The following is an 18037-nucleotide window of genomic DNA, read 5'->3' as shown; positions in this document are numbered from 1 at the left end:
TCCCAAAGTCTTGGAGCTATGGGACATCACGCCTACTCCTAGTTCTGATGTCCTCACGGCTGTCATCCAAGGGAAGCTGGAGCTGTAACTAGGGAGAGAAGTAAGGGAGGGAGGCGGTTTGACCTGTGTGGGTGTTGGGGACCCGTGGGTGAGTGAGCAGTGGCAGTGAGGCAGAGGTTGGAAACAGGACAATAGTCAATCAGAAGGGTTCAGAGACCCACAAGAGAGGAGGGACAGGTTGGGGGAGGTGAGTCAGAGAGAGGAGAGAGACAGAGACAGAGAGATGCAGGGACAGAGGGAGGGAGACAGAGGGAGAATCAGAGACAAAAATAGGAACACACACGCATGTACACATACAAGCACAGAGATCAGCAGAGGAGACAGAGATACAGAGAGACACCCAGGAAGAGAGATGGAGACAGTCCCAGAGACAGACAACAGACAGGGACAGTGAGAGAGAGAGACATTATCATCTGTAGAGATACTCCGAAAGAGATACCCACGAAGACAGAGACTGAGATAGAGACAGACACAGAGGAGGACAGAGAAGTACACAGAGAAGGCAACAGAAACCAGGAAGAGAAACAGTTTAGAAAGAAGGGAGGGGAGGGGATTTCTCTTTGTTCGAATCTGACCACCCCCCTCCCCGCCTTTATGCAGGGGAGCTGTTTTCTTCTTCCTTCCTTCTTTCTTGCCTATTAAACTTTTCTCTCCTTAAAACAAAAACAGAAAGAAGGGAGGGGAGCAGAGAGAAGAGAGACACATATATAGGTGGAGACGGAGTGAGGCAGCTGGAGATGTAGGGGAGAGGGAGGGTGAGCCAGGCCCGGTGGCTTTGGGCAGCCCCAGATTCTGGCTCAGGGTGTGGGTAAAGGAAGTGTCACATCAGCCCGGCTGGGGCTGCAGGGACTAGATAAGGATGCCTGCCAAAGGAAAGCAGGGGAAGGAAAGACGTTTACAAATCCCCCTAGGGGCAAAGCCAGGGAGGCTGCCCCAGGCCCAGAGAACAATGGGTACTTGACTTCAGTGGGTCATTAATGAGACAATTAATGGAAAGAGTAACATAGGCCTCCCTGGGGAGGACTTGGAAAGTGGTTAAATGGAATTATTGAGGGCTTGCGGTGGCTCTGAGTGGGGGCCCTTTTCCCCCACAACCCAGATGTCCAGTGTGGCAACTACACCTCCCCTGCTCCTCCAAATATGCCCGGTGCTCCCTCCGCCCTGGACCCCTGCTTTTCTATCCCTATGCATTTGCTTCTGCCACATCCTCTACCTGGAATGTCTTCCCCTGATTACATCCATCCATGGAAACCCCACCCTTCAGCGGGTAAGTAAGCATCCATACGGTGCAGTGGTCAGCCAGGGTCATATGTTTCAACAAGAATAGGGCCCTCAACACATGATGGGCAGTGGAAGAAGCAAGCAGAGTCCTATTACAGCACGATGCTATTTATACGAACTGGAATTACATAGACACAAAGCAATTCCTTTTAAAAATGATGCCTACTTTGCATTATAAAATGTTTAAAAGGGCAGAGGGAATTGTGAGGGATACTTGCTAAATTCGTAATGGTGATTGACACTGGGGAGTGGAAAGAAGACTTAAAGAATACCCTGTCGTGTGTGTGTGTGTGTGTGTGTGTGTGTGTGTGTGTGTGTGTGTATGTGTGGATATGTACATGAAAACTTGACATAATGTTAATTTGGAGCTGTGAAAATAGGTGTGGTTGTTAACCTCGTTTTCTGTTTTTATTTCCCCTGTACTTTTAATATTTTTTTTTCCCAGGGAGAGAGAGATTCTAGCTATCCTCCACACCCACCCCAAATACCTCTGACTGCAGGAAGTCTTCCAGGAATGCATCCACCAATCAGACACGGTCTCCCTTTTTCCCTTGTACCAAACTCTCAGGGCTCTAAGCACTTTCTCCCTCACCTTTCCCCTTGTGATGTTCATGAGCTGTCTTCCTAGTTGACTGGGAGCCCCTCAAGGGCAGGGACTCCTAGTACAGAGGTATCTGAGACTGAGCCTAGGTCTTCCACCCTCTTACTGCAGGAGGAAAACCAAGAAGGTGCTGACTATTTCTCAGCTCCAACATCCACAATCCACTACGGTGTGGGGAGGTGGAAGGGTGGGGCTCCTGAAATTCCAAGCAGGGCTTCCAGAATGAGGATCTACCTCTAGTGGGGAGCTGCTATTCAAAAATGTTCAGGGAGGAAGGAGGAAGTCTTGTTTACTGTGGCCAAGGAATCCTTTGTTGCTTGTTAGCTGGTTGTTTATGGCCACACTGTTAACAAGGCCTCTAGCTAGCAGTGTTCCCCAACCCATCATAGTGGGCTTGAGATGCATTTAACCCCTTCCACCCAAAGCTACAAATTAAAAAAGAAAACAAACCCAAATTCTCGCAGCCCCCAGCGAATCCCAGTTGCTGGTTAAAATGGAGCCATTGTTGGCCAGGCATGGTGGCTCACACCTGTAATCCCAGCACTTTGAGAGGCAGAGGCGGGCAGATCACCTGAGGTCAAGAGTTTGAGACCAGCCTGGCCAACATGGCAAAACCCTGTCTCTACTAAAAATAGAAATCCCTCAAAATTCCTCCTGCCCTTTTAAACATTTTAGGCATCGTTTTTAAAGGAATTGCTTTGTGTCTATGTAATTCCAGTTCGTATAAATAGCATTGTGCTGTAATAGGACTCTGCTTGCTTCTTCCACTGCCCATCATGTGTTGAGGGCCCTATTCTTGTTGAAACATACGGCCCTGGCTGACCACTGCACCGTATGGATGTACCATGTTTACTTACCTGCTGAAGGGTGGGGTTTCCATGGATGGATGTAAAATACGGGCATGGGGGCGGGTGCCTGTAATCCCAGCCACTCTGGAGACTGAGGCAGAAGAGTCGCTTGAACCTGGGAGGTGGAGATTGCATGCCAGTGCACTTCACCCTGGTCAACAGAGAAGACTCCATCTCCAAAAAACAAAACAAAACAAAACAAAACGATTTCCCTAGGCCCCAGCGAATCCCAGTTGCTGGTTAAAGTGGAGCCATTGTAGAGAAGGAAGGAGAAAGGACATCAGTCCCATCCCTCCCATCCAGGCAGCCACTGCTTATGGAGCATTACGTGGTGCTCAGCCCCTAAGCCACATTATCTAACTTCATTCCCACAACAGCCCTTTGGGCTTAGATTTTTTTACAGATGAGAAAACGGGCTTAGAAAGGCCAAGTGCCTTGCTCAAGTCACAGGTGGCAGTGAGTGTTGGAACTGGGACCCCCGTCTGACCTGTTGTGGGGGTCTCAGGTCTGCTATAGCTCTCCCCTCTTCTAGACAGCTCTCTGTTTTACAGGTGGGATACTGAAGCACAGAGAAGGGAAGAACTCATCCACTGGCGACAGTCAGTAAATCGCAGAGCTGGGACTTAAACTCAGATTTCCTGATTCCTCCCTGCTTCTTTGGCTGCTGAGTGGAGTCTAACAGATGGCAGGTCAGACCACACCTTGGGATTTTTGAGCTGCCGGGCTTTGAGGCGTCTTTAAGCCTTCATGGGGCAAAAAACTGCAGAGTTTGGGGAGCAGAGAGGGGTCTTAGAGATAATCTAGTTTGGCACCCTCTTTGTAGTGATGAGGAATTTAAGGCCTAAACAGGGCAAATGACTCACAAGAACACTGATGTCAGAAAGTCCATGCCAAAATAAGCAGCCTCATGATCCACAGAGTTGCTTGGAGTCTCAGAACTGACTGATGCCAGCTTTAGAACCTGTGTTAATAACAGGTAACTTGGTATCAAAACCCAGAGCAGATTGGAAACTATAAATTACAATGCGGAGAAGGGCAGCTTTCACATAGAGATGTTTGTTGAATGAGGAATACACAAATGAATGAATGAATGGACTGCCAGGCTGATTTTTGGCTTCTACCTCACTTCCCTTCCTCCCATCTATCTCTCGCTGTCAGATTAATAACCTTAAAACACAGCCTAGGCCGGGCGTCTGGAATCCCAGCACTTTGGGAGGATGAGGCGGGCCGATCACCTGAGGTCGGGAGTTTGAGACCAGCCTGACCAACATGGAGAAACCTTGTCTCTTCTAAAAATACAAAATTAGCCGTGCGTGGTGGCGCATGCCTATAATCCCAGCTACTCAGGAGACTGAGGCATGAGAATCACTTGAATCTGGGAGGCAGAGGTAGCGGTGAGCCAAGATCGCGTCATTGCGCTCCAGACTGGCAACAAGTGCAAAACTCTGTCTCAAAAAACAAAACAAACAACAACAACAAAACACAGCCTTTGCTGTAATGTCCTGCTCAGAAACATTCAGTGACTCCCCCTTGCCTGGATGATTGAATAGCCTCCTAACCAGTCTCTCTGTTATTTACGCCTGGCCCTCTGATCCGTTTTCTCCAGAGGATAAACTCTTCAAGTGCAAATCAGGCCACTAGCCTTCAGAGGCTCTCTATTACCCCCAGGAAAAAATCCAAAATTCTTAACCCAAGGTCTTAACTGCAAGGTTTGACTATCTCTCTGACCCCATCTCACCCCAGCCTCTCCTTGCTCTGGCTTCTCTCAGCTCCCCACCGGTAAGTGTCACTTCAGGGACTTTGCACATGCTGTTCTCTCTGCCTGGGACATTCCAGGCCCTACTGGCCTTGCTAACTTTTATACATCCTTTAGCTCTCAACCCAATGTCACTCCCTCCGGGCAGCCTTCCCTGACCTTCCCAGATTGGGTTCAGCAGGTCTGAAAGCCTCTGGTCTTCTCCCACACCACACTATCCCGGCTGACTATATGTAATTACTTTCATGTCTGTCTCCTGCCCTGACTGTGAGCTCTGAAAAGGCAAGAACTGTCTCATTCACACTGCATGCTCAGTCCCCAGGAGGAAGCCTGACACACACTGTATACTCAACAAGTGTTTGCTGAATGCACAAATAAATACATGTGACTGCTTAGTGAAACTGATTTAGCCATTCAACAAATATTTAAGCATCTTGGTAGATGCTTATTGAGCACCTACTAAGTGCCAGGCATGATTCTCCACACTCCGCAGGGCAAACAAACCATCACAAAGTCCCTGCCTTTGTGGAGTTCACTGTCTACTTGGGAGAGACGGGCATTAAATCCATAGAGAAATAACATAGTGCCAGGCATAGCTGAGTGCTGTGAAGGAAAACAAAGCAGGAGTTAAAAGAATTGGGGCCGGGCGCGGTGGCTCAAGCCTGTAATCCCAGCACTTTGGGAGGCCGAGATGGGCGGATCACGAGGTCAGGAGATCGAGACCATCCTGGCTAACATGGTGAAACCCCGTCTCTACTAAAAAATACGAAAATTAGCCGGGCGAGGTGGCAGGCGCCTGTAGTCCCAGCTACTCGGGAGGCTGAGGCAGGAGAATGGCGTGAACCTGGGAGGCGGAGCTTGCAGTGAGCTGAGATCCGGCCACTGCACTCCAGCCTGGGCGACAGAGCGAGACTCCGTCCCAAAAAAAAAAAAAAAAAGAAAGAAAGAAAGAAAAAAGAATTGGGAGGGCGGTGTCGGGGGTGGGGATAGGGGGTTGTCACTTTAGATGGGGCAGTCAGGGAATGCCTCACAGAGGAGGTGACATTTCAGTGATGAGCCAGGGCTTCTGCGAGACACAGACCCTCCCCTGCCTGGGGCTGGCTGGGCCACAGGTGTGTCCAGGTACGGCAGCCCCAGGTCCCCAAACTCTTCCTGCCTCTTGGTTGGAGGAAGGAACCCAGAAGAGGCCTTAGGTGAGGCTTTTGAGGCCGGTGCAGAAGCCTCAAGCTGCTCTTCACAACAGCTGTGGTTGGGCTCTTTCTGCATGGCGAGAGGCAGCGATTGCTTTGTGCACCGAGGACTCGGCTGATTGTGGTGGGTGCCGGGCGATTGGCACCCATAGACCGCGGCCGTCAGGGTTTACCATGCACCCCCAGCGCCATGGCGGGCCGTGCGCAATGCGCCAGCCCAATCTCGCCTCCTATATTCAGAGTTGATTAGACGCTATTTCTGCCTGGATTTTCAGAAGGCTCAAGAGCTTTTTTAATCACTACAGTGGCTCATTACGGTTTTGCAGTGACACTCATGTCCTTCAGTTCTCTTCTCAGATTAGATTCTATAGTCAGATGAATATTGGATGATTTCATTACATACAAATGCAATCAACAGTTTTGCATAAATTTCTTCTCTTTTCTTGAGTTTCAATTGACCCCAGCACCCATGGTGGCAGGCGCGATCCACATGCAAATGAGCTGGGTTTGCAGTGAGGAGAGGGGCCGGGAGGAGGCGGGCACTTGTACCAGCCCAGGGAGGCAGCAGCCTTGATTGCTCAGGCTTTGGGAGAGGGGCCTTGGAGGAGGGGGCACCTGCAGTGGGCAGCCTCTGTGGCCAAGATTGGGCACCCCATTCAGGATGGTGTTTTCCAGGTGAACTGAGGCACAGGGATGCTCTGAGTGGGACAGGCTCTCTCTCTGGGCAGAGACTGGAATGTGAAGTTAAGGCCCTGGCAGCTGGGCTGGCAGGGGTGGGTATGCTCAAGATGCTTGGAGCAGTGGCTATTTAACAACTGGTGTGGACATGTTTCAATCTTTTAACAACTGGTGGGGCTATAACAGTGCATTCCTGCTGTGTATTTGCTGCTGTTGTTATGATCATAATCACTGTCATTACTCCCTCTGGAGGGCTTGAGCTGTGACCCTGTGGGCAACCAGTAAGAGACAAAAGCCAGTCCGAGGCAGGTGGGAAATTTTGGAGCCTGAGGCAGTTGTCTCTGGCATCATTTTCTGGATTTCTCTATTGCTTTATTGGGTGGAGGGCCAGGATATTCTCAGAATTGGGCCTCAGAAGTATCGTAATCCATCCATTATCTGATGCTTGAATCCTCTCTACAACACCCTTGTCCAATTGTTTGGAAACTTATCCTTCCCGGGAATGAGAAGCTCCTTCCCTGTAAAGACCCTCTTCCGCCTCACACAGTTCCATAGTGAGAAGGTGCTTTCTGTGACTGCTGAAGCCACCCTCCCCAGCCCTGACCGTGGGCTCTGGGCCCAGCCCACCTCTGCTCCTTTGCCCTGTTGTAGCCCCTGAGGTCAGCAGCTGGTGACTGTGCTCTCCTGGGTCACCTTCCTAGTGCTGGTCTTCTCGATTCCTGCAGCTTCCATTCCCAGAAGGCAGCCTCCAGCCTCCAATCTTGGTCTGCCCTCCAAATGCTTCTGGTGGCTGTCACGATTCATAGTCCAGGCCTGGACTTGACACCAGGCCCAAGGCTGGAGGGCGGGTGTAGGGAGGAAGACGACCCAGGGCTAACAGCTGTACATCCCACACGCTAAGCATTAGAGCTAAGACAGGGGTCTGCACTTTGCAAACCTCACTTCCTTTGTGCTGCTTCTTTATAAAATCTTCAGACGTAAACACAGACCTGATGGGACCCAGAGAGAGACATGTGGATGCACAAAAAGTCAGGGACCCAAGCTACTGCCATCACGGACACGATGGAACCTGAAAGTGGCTAGGGTCATAGCCAACCATGGGCAGGAACGAGACACACCTGTGCAGCCACCGCTCCAGGCTCAGGTTCTTTCCCGTCACAGCCCTCATCTCCCTAGATTGGGGTTGTAAAGGTGCAGGAATCTGAATTGAGCAGAGGGCTCCCGTGTGGCTGGTGGGACTACTGAAGTCTGGAGCGGGGAGGTCTGGGTAAAAAGTCACACAGCATTGAATCGAGAGCCTCTTGATGCAGGCTGAGGGCCACTTACTTGTTCCTCTGGCTGCCCCTGGGGACCATTCCCTCATCATTCTGTCCTTCTGTGTGCAGTCAGGAAGGTGTCTTCTTTCCTGGTTGAATGGACGCCCCCCTCATCCACTCATTGCCCACGCCTCTGCCTCTGCTTCTGCTTTCGCTCAGCCTCCCTAGTCTCCTTCTGCTTGCATCTCTGTGTGCATTTCTCTCCTGTCTCTCCTTGTCTCCATCTCCCTGTGTGTCTGCTTGTCCCTTCCTCCCCCATCCCTTCCCTTGCCTCCCTGTCCATCTCCCCATCTCCCTAGGTCTGGCTGTGTGTTCCCTTTCCCAGGCCACATCTGCTCCTTTGCTCTCAGATCACGTGTTGCCCAGAGCTGGCCTCTGCCTGGGATTGGCAGAGTTGAGATTCTCAGGACTGCTCCCCTTAGAGCTGTGGCCCTGGAAGGAGGAGGCTGGGGAGGGGCTCATTTCTGAACTCTGGAGCCTTCCTATAGTGACCTGCACTGGGTCATCTGTCCTTCCCTCCCAGGACAAGGGAAGGACGGCAGGGAAGCAGCCAGCTCTCTTTCATCACAGACCCATTCTCAATCAGGCTGGAAGAGGGGGCTGGAGTTGGGTGGGGAGGGTTCAAGAGGACTCCCACTGACTCTTCAGGCCGACTGGGATCCTCCTAGACTAACCTGCTGCTGTCTGTGGCAGACTGCCCCCAAAGAAGCTCCCTTCCTGCCTCCCCTCCCCCAGGTTCTCCTGGCAGAATGAACCTACCTGGCCTCTCCTTTCCCTACTCCCCTCTCTCCCACCCAGGCACAGAGGGCTGCCTTCCGCTACCATGCCTGCTTTCCAACCTGCGCATTAGCACATGCAGGATGGAGAGGAAATAGCTGAGCTCTGGAGGCTGATAGGACCATGCCAAATCCCAGCTCTGCCACTTGCTAGCTGTGTCATCTCAGGCAAGCGACTGAACCTCTCTGAGCCCAGTTTCTTCCTCTATAAAATGCAGACAATACTCCTTCCACTGCAAGGCTGTCATGAAGATTAGCTTATGTGAAAGTAGCTAGTACAGAGCTGGGCGCAAAGTAGACATTCAATAAAACATTTGTTATGAATAAATGGATGAGTAAATAATGAGTGAATCATAGAATTGAGACATGCATAAATGGGGCATGGAGAAGGAGTGCCAGGTGTCAAAATGGTACAAGCAGAGGCAGGAGGTAAGAAACCCTGGAGAGGGGATAGGGAACCATGAACATGCGAAGTACAAATGCAGAGTCAGGGGTCGCAAAAGAAAGTCTTAGGACATGAGGCAGAAGTGGCAAGGGCCACATCCTGGCAGTGTGAAGGGCCAGGCTCAGGGGCTTTTTTTCCCTTTTCCTTTTTAAAATTGAGCATCCCTTGTAGCTGGGAAAGGAATGATCAGAACTTACTGAGGGTCAAAAATGAATCAGGCAGCTAAGAGTGATTATGGCAGCAGCTACCGCAAGTAGAGGCCTCCTTCTGGAGCATCTGACAAGCATTGCCTCATTTAATCTTCACAACAGCCGGTGAGGGAGATGCTATTACTATTGTTTTCACTTTACAGTTCAGGAAATTGAGATCTAGAGAAGTAAAGTGATTTTCCTGAATCACGCTGCTAACAATGATCCCAGCTAGGATTTGAATCCTGGTCTATTCTGGCTCCATAGCTGGTGCTCAGTCCCTTGGCACCACTTGGCCTTCTGAAGGGAGGACCCCCACATCCCTGGGCAGGTGAGGCCATGTGAGTAAAATGGCTTAAAAACACTTTGAGTTAGTGAAGGGGAGTACAGAAGGCATAAGCAGAGTGCCTGAATATGAGGAAGATAGAAGCTTGGCTTGGAGGAATCAGGGCAGGCTTTCTGGAGGGAGCTGGACACAGAGGCAGAGGGGCAGCCCAGGAGTGAGGCTGAGGCAGCCCTGATGGGGGTGGAGGTGGGATGGGGGCTATCACCTAGGGCCTGGAGTCCAGTAGCTGTGCTGCCTGCAGCCTGGGGCTGGGGCTGGGGCTCATGGCCAAGATCTGCTTTTGACTGGGGTCTACTTCCTTAGCCCCACCAGGCCCAGCTTGTGTCTCCTCTGCTGGTCCCCAGAAAAGCAAGAAGATCAGGGCTCTGGTGACTCCAGACCTGGGGCCCATTCCCAATTCTGCTACCGTACCCTCTTTTTTTTTTAAGAGAGAGTCTTGCTCTGTCACCCAGGCTGGAGTGCAGTGGCACGCTCTCGGCTCACTGCAACCTCCGCCCCACCGGGTTCAAGCGATTTTCCTGCCTCAGCCTCTGGAGTAGCTGGGATTACAGACATGCACCGCCACACCCAGCTAATTTTTGTATTTTTAGAAGAGATGGGGTTTCACCGTGTTGGCCAGGCTGGTCTCGAACTCCTGACCTCAAGTGTTCTGCCCACCTCAGCATCCCAAAGTGCTGGGATTACAGGTGTGAGCTACCACGCCTGGCCTGCTACCCTCTTGCTGCAGAACTTTGGCCAAGCTGATGCCCCTTTCTGATCCTTGCTTTCCCCACCTCTGAAATGTGGGTAGATATGCCCACAGCTGGGTGCAGTTGACAGTCAAGGGCCAGCAGGGTCCATACAGGGCCAGGTTCACAACAAGTGCTGAGCAGCACTAGCTCCTTCTCCCATCCCCAGGGGCCTCTGAAACTCTGAGCCAGGCCTGGACACCAACAGAGAGTGTGCGTGCTGCAGAGGTCAGACTCCGAAGCCAGTACAGTCTGGATCTATATTGCCTGAATCTGTATTGCTGTGTGGTCTGGAGTAGGGTACTTAACCCAGCTCTATGACAGTCTCCTCATCTGTAACATAAAGATTCTAAGTCCAGAGTCCCTTCTCTAAAACCTGTAAAGTTTGAGTTTCAGAGTTTTTCTTATTCTAAAGTCTAATACAAAACATATCCTGTGTGCTGCGTGACCTCCCAGTGGGGTCTAGGGCATTTCTTATAATTAAACTCACTTATTTTTTTCCCCAAAAACTTATAAATATTCATATCAGGTAGTGAAATGAAGACCTAAAATAGCCTCTCCTTAGTCCAAGTCAGATTTGGCATCAGACCTACGGAAAACCTTTTTGGTCACTGAAGCTTTTTGAATTTTGGTCTCGTGGTTAAGGAATTATGAGCCTGGAGTATTTGCTTGTGGGGCTGATGAGAGGATAAGATGAGTTCCTATACACAAGGCATTCAGAACCATGTCTGGCACATAGTGAGCACTTGAGACAGAAATGGCAGACAATGGGTTCCTCCCTTGCTCAAAGCCTTCTCATGGCTCCCGTGTCCTCGGGATAAAGTACAAACAATTTAGCATGGCATTTGAGGCCCTTTATGGTTGGTGTCCTGCAAAGCTTGATTCTCAGGTATTACCACTGCCCCTCACGCCCTAAATTTTAGGTTCATTCTTTTGTCAATTCCTCAGTCACATCAGACCCTCTTTCTCTGGAGGCTGTTTCACTTGCTGTATTTTCTGCCTGAAATGCTTCCCCTCTTCCTAAACTTCCTTTCTTCACTCTGTATCATCCTGCAAGTCTCACCACCCTCATTTAAGCAAAAGTCACCTGCAATGACTATTGCCTACCTCCCCCTCTAGACTGTGGTCTCCAGGAAGGCAGGGGCCATGTGCATATTCTTCTGTGGCACACAGTTGGTGCTGAATGAATGAACATTTTCACCCATCAGTGGTGTTGTGTTTAGCTCAGGGACTGAATAGCATTTGTTGGATGAATAAATGAAACACAGCTTTGGAAGGAAGATCCCTAAAGGAATCTTCCATCCCTACCTCCACATGCACCCCAGGAGAAAATTCCTGGAATGCTTTCCTGCCCTTTCTAACTCTCATCCCCCTCAGATTCCTTAAGTGATTTTAAAACAGGGGACCCAGTCCATGCAGGGGGCCAGTGGGGCCTCCAGAATTGCAGGGCCTGGAGGAGGCAGAATCAGTACATTAGGCAGAAACCACTTGTCCGAGGTTGGTAGAGGCCTCTGGGGCCCGGGGAGCAGTGGGTAGGGCAAAGCGGGCCTCCAACACTCTGGAGCAATTGATATAAAATAAACTCCATAATCAGGTAAATGCATTCGTGCGGGGGATGGTTCCCGTGCAGCTGTGGGCATCCCCCAGCCGGAGGGGACCTGTCTAATCTCAGGGTAATGAAAACGTGGGTCTAATTACCGCAGAGGGCCGAGGCCTGGGCCGCGGCCGGAGTTGGGGAGTGGGGGCCCTGGCAGCGGAATTAGAACATTTAAGCTGTCACCAAATCCGGGAGAGGCCTGATTACCTGGCCCTCGAAGAGGCTGCTTTGGTTTGGTGTCAACTATAATTTCCTGGCCACCAGCCGTGAAGCCAAGGGCCACCTTCTCTCCCCTGTGATGGGGGTCCAGGTTCTGCCTCTTTGACCCCCCACCCTCACATCAGACCCACCCAGGGGAGCCCGCCTGGGCCTCCCAAGCTGCCTGTGTGGGGTAGATAGGGGAACAGGTACACCAGTCTCACATACTGGCTATGTGTATGCACACAGGTTATAGGTAAATGCCTTAAGGAAAGCGTGTACGCTGGCAGAGGGTGAATGAACATGCGCAGATGTGTATATGGTACATGTACACTTGTTGTGTGCACACTCTACTTTGGAGTGTATGTGTGGGGTGCAGGTACAAGTGGTATGAATGTACTGGGTGTGGGTAAACGATAGGAGATGTGTCTACGTGGATTATGTGCAGGTGATCCAGCTTTTTTTTTTTGACTTTTTTTCTGAGACAGGGTCTTACTGTCACCCAGGCTGAAGTGCAGTGGTGCAATCATGGCTCACTGCAGCCTGGACCTCCTGGGCTCAGGCGATCCTCCCATCTCAGCCTCCTGAGTAGCTGGGACTACAGGTGGGCACCACTGTGCCCAGCTAATTTTTTTTTATTTTTGTAAAGATGAGGTCTTCCTATGTTGTTCAGGCTGGGCTGATCCATCAAGGGGGCAAGGGAGTGGTTCGTGCAAATGGGCTGTATGTTTATGATGCTACATATGGGAAATGTGCACACAGCAGGGCCACATGTATGCAGGTTACATGTAGTATGTATTCACAGTGGTGTGTGCTGGTAAGTGCCATGAAAGCAAGGAGCAAGTCTATTTTGCTGACTGTTATACCCCAGCACCTAGCCTGGCACATGGTGGATAGCTGTTGATTATATAGATGCTTAATGACTAGAAGCCGTTATCTTCATCAAACAAACGCAGGAACAGAAAACTAAATACTGCATGTTCTCACTTACAGTGGGAGCTGAATGATGAGAACACATGGACAGATGGGGAGGAACAACATACATTGGGGCCTGTCGGAGGGTGGGAGGAGGGAGAGCATCAGGAAGAATAGCTAATGGATGCTGGGCTTAATACCTAGGTGATGGGATGATCTGTGCAGCAAACCACCATGGAACACGTTTACTTATGTAACAAACCTGCACATCCCATACATATGCCCCTGAACTTAAAATAAAGGTTGGAAGTCGGGCTGGGCACACTGGCTCATGCCTGTAATCCTAGCACTTTGGGAGGCCGATGTGGGTGGATCACCTTAGGTCAGAAGTTCAAGACCAGCCTGGCCAACATGGCGAAACCCTGTCCCTACTAAAAATACAAAAATTAGCTGGGTGTGGTGGTGGGCACCTGTAGTTCCAGCTACTTGGGAAGCTGAGGCAGGAGATCACTTGAACCTGGGAGGCAGAGGTTGCAGTGAGCCGAGATCATGCCATTGCGCTCCAGCCTGGGCAACAAGAGCAAAACTTCGTCTCAAAAAAAAAAAAAAAAAAAAAAAAAAAGAGGTTGGAAGTCAAATAAATAAATAAACAAATAAAACTATAGATGCTCAACGAGTTTATGTCTGTGTGATAGGTACAGGGGAACTATGTGAGGCATGTGTTAATGATATGAGCATTTGGAGTCTACATGGAATGTGCCTGATGTGTGTGTGTGTGTGTGTGTGTGTGTATTTGTCCCCATTGTGTGATTGGGGTCACGAGCTCGAGACAGTGCTATGGAATGCTGAACTGCCTCCTCCACTTACAGGTTGTCTGACCTTAGGGAAGTCATTTAACCCCTCTGAGCCTGACTTCTCATCTGTAACACGGATACTAATAATCAGAGCTAACGTTTACTGAGCACTCAGTCTACGTGTGACACTGTACTATACGTTTCTCATGCATGATGATCTCATTGATTTCCCAACAACTTGAAAAAGGAGGTACTACTATCGGCCCCATTTTACAGATGGGGAAACGGAAGCTTGCCACAGGTTAGATAATGGTGAAGCCATGATTCAAACTCAGGTGATCTGACTGTGGTGTGAACTTTTGCCTGCCAGGCTAAATGAATAGAACCTGTTGCATAGGCCTGTCCAAAGGATTGAAGGAGGTCATCCACCCAGCACTGCATATGGCACGTAGTAATCACTCGGTAAATGTTATTGCTATTATTTGCATGTAGATATGGGACACATAGAACAGCTACAAGAATGTTTGGGAAATGGGTATGTAGTATATTGAAGAGAGATTGTAGGTGTTGTTTGGTGTGTGTGTCAATAGACATACATTTACACAAGGTTTTATGACACATTATGTTGGTAATATGAATATAGATATATTTTACATGGATGAACAGCAAGGCCATGTAAATCCATGTCTTATGATGTCTTTGGAGGATGTACTGTATCGACATGTGACTTATGAAATAGACAAGCACATACTTGAGGGGTGTGATCACATATGGTCACCTGGGGTCTGCATATGTATACATCTAAGCCGCAGAAGGGCATAAATATGCACATGGCACATAGCAGGGAGCAACCTGTGGCATAGAAGTGATACATATATAGATAACAGATGCCATAGAGAGATATCAGATGTAGGCCAGGTGGTGGCTTATGCCTGTAATCCCAGCACTTTGGAATACTGAGGCAGGTGGATCACTTGAGCCCAGGAGTTCAAGACCAGCCTGGGCAACATGGTGAAACCCGTCTCTACAAAAAATAGAAAAATTAGCTAGGCGCGGTGGCGTGCACCTGTAGTCCCAGCTACTCAGGAGGCTAAGGCAAGAGAATTGCTTGAGCCTGGGAGGTGGAGATTGCAGTGAGATGAGATTGTGCCACTGCACTTCAGCCTGGGTGATGGGAGTGAAACCCTGTCTCAAAAAAAAAAAAAAAAAAAAAAAAAAAATGCATGTAGCAGATATAGTATGCATGTAACATACTAGACTATGTACATACTGTATACCATGCATTTATATGGTCTAGTATGTGCAGATGTATGTGAGGTGCTTATGCATGGGGTATTTATAGGCATGTGGATATAAGCAGAGTTTGTGTAATACATATTCTTGGAGGTATATATTGTATATACTTTTGAGATATATCTGTTTGTGATACATATTTTGTGCATCTTTGCTCCAGTGTCACCTTCTTAAGTTAAAATATCCATAGCCACCCTGTTAAAAACAGTTCCAATTTTCCACCACAGTCCCTTCTTCCCTTTTCTCAATGAAAGTATCGAGTTTTAATATACCATATAATGCAGTAATTTAGTATGTTCGGTTGTTTCCTCCCTCACTAGAGCATAAACTTCAGAAGTCCAAAGCTCTTCTCAGTTTTTGTTGTATTGGCCACCATGGATTACAGCTCACTGCAGCTTGTAACGCATGGCCTCAAGCGGTCCTCCCTCCTCACCTTCCTGAGTAGCTGGGATTACAGGCGCGCGCTACCACGCCTGGCCAGCTTTTGTTTGTTCACGCTGGACCCCCAGTGCCTGGTAGATGCCCACCCACTCAGCCACCACGTGTGGAAGCAACACGTGGATGTCGGCGCAGGCAATGCGGCTGTGTGGGGCACGTGAAGCGTGCAGTGGAGACTTAGGTGCATGGCACAGACACGCATGTCACAAGGGGTGCGACCAGCAGAAGGCGTGTGCGCGAGCCTGAATACATGACGGTCGCCTGCCCGCTGCCGCCTGGCTATCGCTAGGTCACCTCGCACCCTCGCCCGGCGGCCCTCGGTGGGCGGCCCCGGCCATCTCCCGGGGCGCGACCCCCTGTACCCCGGGCTGCTGTCATTTTCCGGCGGCCGCAGGGCGGGGAGTGAGCGGGCCGCGGCCCTGCCGGGCGGGCAGGAAGCGCGCATTGTTCGTGGGCCGCGGCCGGGCAGGGAGTTCCCGGCCCCGCGCAAACATAAAAGGAGAAAGAGCGCCCGCGGAGTGGCCCGGGCGGCCGGGGGAAGCGCGGCTCCGCGCTCCGCTGACCCCGGTGTCCATTCCCGGCTGCGCCCCTTGGCTTCGAGGCGCGGGTTCGAATCCCGGCTCGCCGCCTCCCTGAGCCTGGGAAATGAACGTTGTCTGCTGGACGCCTATCTCAGGGAAGACCCTCGTGCTCGCCCCCTCCACTCTCCGCGTCCAGTTTCCTGCCCCGCTAAAAACCCAATAGTCTCCTGAAAAGAGAAGGTGCACAGTGAAACCCAGGATTTGGGAGGAAGGTTTCACCAGCTAGGAAACCTACCACTGTAGCTTGAGCCACGCCCCACATCTCTGGCGTAAAACACCCTCTTCTGAGCGGAACGTTATCTGCAGGCATCTTTATGGATGGGAAACTGAGGCCTGGAAGAGGAAAAACTTGCTCAAGGCCTTCAATCACAAAAACCCTATTGTGCAAAATTTTACCAACTCAGGGGCTTTCTCCAATGCTTAGAGACATAGCCACTTTCATGGTGGTTGTTGATTGAAAAACTGATGGAATGATCACTTACTGGGTGAACCGGCGTCACACCTGATGCTTACTGAATCCTCATACCCCTTTTAGAGGTGGACATGAGTAAACTGAGGCCCAGAGAGATAAAGTGTCTTGCCCAAGCTGGTTGAGGAACGGGGCTCGGCCTTGCTCTGGTTTGGGAGATGTTACTCCTGACAATGCTGGCACCATAATCCTGGGCGGGGATATATTTGCATAAGGGTTAAGATCTAAACAAGTCAGGAAAAAGTAAGGAGTTAGCAACCCCACCCATTGCAGCCCAGCCCAGCCCATAGTATTGAGCCTGGATTGTCCTCTTGCCTCTTTGGGGGGAAAAGGTAGGAAAGGAAAAGGTTGAATCTTCACAGTTCCCCCAGGGGCCCAGAGAGGTTAAGTGAGTGGCACCAGGTCACACAGCAAAATGGCTGTGAAACAGAGGCTCCACCCACACACAGCCAGACCTCTCTTTTTGGGGAGAACCCTCTTCTGCGTTCTGAAATTCTGGGGACCTGTCCTAAGGTGTCTTCACCCACTGGGCCAGGAGATTCTGATTATGGAGAAACGGCCTACCCTCCACCCCTGTCCCTGCCCAGTCGGGGAACCCTACACCCGGGGGTAATTGAGATCAGATGCAGCTGTGGCTCACAGAATGCTCCCTAGGAACCTGGAAGCATTTATTGTCTGGAAGAGAATCCAGGGCCGTCCTCCCTCCCTTGCTGTCCCCTCCCCAGGCGGCCCGGCAGAAGGTGGATCGGGCCTGAGGAGCCTCTGGTGCTGCCCCGGGTTAGAGCAGCGGCCTTGATGAATACGACTGCTGAAAGCGTCTTCCTGGCTTCCTCCTTCCCGGGGATATGGTTACAGGGGGTCAGACTTCCTGCCCAGCCTGCCTTCGCCTTTGCCTTTCTGGCAAAGTGTGGATCTGCAGGCTCTCCTCCTGCAGGCAGCTCCACACGCCCACCCCCATGCCTTGCAGCTGGGGCACTGGCTGGCCCCATTTCATTCAGAGCCCAGCTCGAATGTCACCTCCTCAGGGAGACTCTCCCTGACCACCCTATATGAACCACCCACCTACCAGCAGTCCTTCCCTCTCACCCTGTTTAATTCTCTTCATATCACTTATCTTTAGTTGGGTGGTTAATTTATTTTCTTTTAATAATGTTTATTTCCTCTCCCCACCACAAGAATGTGAACCCTGGGAGGAAGGGGACTTTGTCCTGCTCACTGCTGTATCATAAGGCCTGGAACTGTGCTTGGCACATAGTAGGTGCTCAGTAAATACTGATTGAAAGAACAAGGCAAGGACTGAGCACCTACTTTTGGCCTCTGAACTTGGAAGTTGACCTTGAATCACATTGCTCTGAGGTGAGGTTTGCTGTTTCTGATCTCCACCCTCTGGCTTGTCCTGATTGCACCTCTCTGGCATAAAACCCCACTTTCTTTTTCTTTTCTTTTCCTTTCCTTCCCTTCCTTCCTTCCTTCCTTCCTTCCTTCCTTCCTTCCTTCCTTCCTTCCTTCCTTCCTTCCTTCCTTTTTTTTTTTTTGAGA

At 50.4% G+C, this 18037-nt stretch overlaps 1 long non-coding RNA gene across 1 annotated transcript in view; it reads left to right on the top strand.

Moving 5' to 3' along the window:
- LOC108537104 (uncharacterized) overlaps window positions 1-18037 on the top strand; it is a 39485-nt gene continuing 21448 nt past the window's right edge. The window contains exons 1-2 of the long non-coding RNA XR_001887711.1: window positions 1-100; window positions 3342-3479. This is a non-coding gene — a long non-coding RNA (uncharacterized LOC108537104). The remainder of the gene's footprint in view (window positions 101-3341; window positions 3480-18037) is intronic.

The sequence above is a fragment of the Rhinopithecus bieti genome, unplaced genomic scaffold, assembly GCF_001698545.2.
Source record: "Rhinopithecus bieti isolate Rb0 unplaced genomic scaffold, ASM169854v2 scaffold_13710, whole genome shotgun sequence".
NCBI classification, from domain to species: domain Eukaryota; kingdom Metazoa; phylum Chordata; class Mammalia; order Primates; family Cercopithecidae; genus Rhinopithecus; species Rhinopithecus bieti.
The sequence above is the reverse complement of the archived record's forward strand: the minus strand, read 5'-3'. Positions and strand labels throughout refer to the sequence as shown.